Consider the following 3634-nt stretch of genomic DNA (forward strand, 5'->3'; position numbering starts at 1 on the left):
TAGTCATGCCCGAGAACTGGCGAGCGAAGTGCAAAAGCTCAAAACGACCGGTCGGGTCATTATATCCTCCCCCACTTAAACATAAGTTCGTCCTCGAACGTGCCCATAGTTTTTCCAAAAGCCAACAAGTCGCTATATAACCTTACCATGCAGATACCTGGGGGTGATCCCTCGTCACCCTATCTCATATAGGTCCGATAACACAATGTAACTGAAATTTCGCAATCCAACCTAGCCCATAAACCTTAGAACCACATTTCCACTTAAAATCACCTACAAGATTAGAATCTCACATTTATACTCTGAATAAGCCTGAACAAGCTGTAATAACCCATACCTGCAACCTCAGGTGCAATTACATGACATACCACATAACTCAAACACTTGTAGCGATACCTTCTAATCACAGCAGTTGCTCAAAACATCCGAATTTCGATAATAAGCTGTAACACCCCGTACATTCGGACTAGGTATGGATATGCTAAATGGGTATTAATTTGATATTTTAGACATATGAAGTCCTAGCGGGATGATTGTGGATGAAAATAGTTATTTTTAAATCAAGATGGCAAGTGAGGTGCATAAGATTTGACAAAATCAACTAAGTTTGCAGAAGGTCTGTCTTCCATCAAGTTTTAGTGAAAATTTGTAACGAATTGGGGAAAACTCAAATCATGAAAGTTGTAGGCCTTTGAAATAGCTTTCTAACGATATATTATAGAGCCCGGACGGATCTCTGTGCAAAAAGTTATGCACGTTTTACAGAATAGTACGTGATATGCGCGCCGGTAGCGCGGCCGCGCTAATTTTGAAGCAGTGTTACTGCCGTTTAGCGCGGGCAAGCCTCCAGTAGCGTGGGCGCGCTAGTGGGGGGTCGTTTTAAAGCTATATTTCGTCCCCCACAGCCCCAAAACATAAAAACCTGCTCTAGGAAGGGAAGCTCTCAAAAACCTAACTCCTTAAGGGTCCTTCCACCATCCAAGGTAAGTTCTAATGGTGATTCTAAGTTTATTTAAGTTTCCCATCATCTTATTAACATGGGTAAACCCTCCATGTCATTATATATTCGATTGGGACACCATTGTTGAGAGAAGAAACCCTAGAACTCGAATTCAAGAAGATTGAACGTCAAAAAGGTAATATCTTCACTCTGTAATTGATTATATCATTGAATTACTGGTTATAGACTCTAGTTCATGAGATATGAGTTGATGGATTTGATAGAAAAGCATGAACGATTATAGGGTTGGGGTGTTGAGTGTTGATTATTGGTTAAGAGTGTTGTTTACCTTATGGGTGATGAGAATAATGTTGATTATAACCATTTGAGACTTTAAAATTTATTTAGGAGCAAGAGAATGGGTTATTGGGTGTAGAAACACCATTAATAAGGGCTATGAAGCTTTATGTCACCAAGTATTTGAGAAAATGCTTAAGTGACCAAAACATGAGAATTATTGCTAATATGGAATCCCTTTGACTTGTATTGATATAGATTGAAGTTGGAAGGGTTGGCGAATGTTGTATTATGCTCAAGAGCAGGAAGTTAAGGTATGTGAGACTAGCTTTCTATGTTTGGGAATTTTAATGATTCTCCCTACACTACATTTCTTTTACGACGTATCAATTGCCTCAGAAATATAGTTAAGCCTAGTTCCTTGAATAGTTGTAGAACTTATATTCTCTAGCTTCATAACTCGTTCATGACTTTCATTTCGAACGTTGTGAGCTCAGTTCGTGTTCAATATAGACTTGGGCTTGATGTCCCTAAGTCTCAGTATAGCTTACTCAGCATGTCATAAACAGTCGAAGTTTCAGTGTTCATAACCAGTTCAAGAATACATGTCTCATTCTAGTCCTATTCAGTATTCCAGTATTTTGTGACTCAGTATGATTCAGTATTCCAGTATAATGTAACTCAGTGTGATCCAGTATTCCAGTATTATGTAACTCGGTGTGATCCAGTATTCCAGTATCATGTAACTCAACGTGATTTAGTATTTCACTATCATATATTGCAGTATGATTCTCAGTTCCTGATTTTAAATCCCTGAATGTTGAACACTTGTATTTGGGCCTGAGGCCGCAGTTTATGCTTTATGCATCTTTGGGCCTGAGGCCGCAGTTTATGCTTTATGCATTTTGGACCTGAGGACGCAGTTATGTATACATATACTTGGGCCCGAGGCCGCAGCTTGTGCACATATATATATTGGGCCCGAGGCCGCAGTTTAATATTCAGATAAACAGGTTGTTCATCATTTAGAAGAGGGAGTATTCATAACATTACTTCCTTTATTCAGTTCAGTTTTCAGTTATCAGTTCAGTTATCAGTTATCAGTTCAGTTATCAGTTATTAGTTATCTTTTCGGTTATCAGTTCAGTTACCAGTTCTCACTTCAGTTTCAGTTTCAATAGTTATCATTTCAGTTATCAGCTTAGTTTCAGTTTCAGCATTTATAATTCTTTCTTTCAGTTGCTTTACATACCAATACAATTCAAATGTACTGACGTCCCTTTTACCCAGGGCCTGCATCTCACAATGCAGGTAATGATTTACAGGTCTAAGATGCAGAGCGCTAGGATTCTCGTACCAGTTATTTGGTGATCCAAAGTTCTTTCAGGGCATTATCATTACTTTACAGCCTGTCAGTATTTACAGATAGTTAGTGTTTTCAGTACTTCAATAGAGGCTTCATATACTAGAGTAACAGCTAGACAGAATCACAGCTTTTCATGTTAAGCAATATTGGCTACAGATATGTTTCAGCCTTGTTTTAGTATTTCCGCGCTTTGATTTATATCATCCAGACTTTCAGTATATCAACATGTGTTAGTTTATCTTCTGCATTCAGTATGTTATGATATCACATGTTGATTCAGCCAGCCAGTTGGTTCACTCGGTCACATGTAGTCAGGCACCGAATGCCGTGTTACGTCCAGGCCCAGGTTCGGGGCGTGACATAAGCCTTTTATCAAATAAAGCCTCATTCCAACACTTCCATATACTGCCAATGATAAATGAAACACATAGGAAGTCATAACCACTCCTCAGATCAACCATTCATGAAGCCACTTCTCCTTTAGCAAGGACCATAGCAAATTTCTAAGCCGAACATCGATATTATCCCTCCAACACGTTGAAATCGAATCTGTTTGTATTCATTCTAGATCCCAACAATCTCATCTAATTCCAATACAACTACTCTGGTGACATGACACGTCAATACAATCTAAAGCCACAACTTGTGCAATCCGCGCACCAATAAGCAACAATCTGAACGTACTCAAATCATGAAAATGACTCAAATGAGAGAGCTGTACCGCAAGCTCACCAGTACCACCACACCAAATGCTGAGAACCCGTCGCACCTCGTAGAAATAGAACACACGAATCTAGCCCGAAGGATCATTCCTCCACATAACTTCGCTGAAATGCGCGACCCTATCCAAACACCGGTCCGTATGAAACACCTCAAGTCACTATGCTCAAAATCGACAACCACGCGCAATTTGATGTCTAGAACCAAAGCAAATCATCATAACCACGGCGAAGCAATTGACATAACATTACACAGACCCGAAAGGACACAACCGATACGCCATCCGCCGAGCAATACCCAATACTCTTCCC

This window comes from Nicotiana attenuata, chromosome 1, assembly GCF_001879085.1.
Source record: "Nicotiana attenuata strain UT chromosome 1, NIATTr2, whole genome shotgun sequence".
Lineage (NCBI taxonomy): Eukaryota > Viridiplantae > Streptophyta > Magnoliopsida > Solanales > Solanaceae > Nicotiana > Nicotiana attenuata.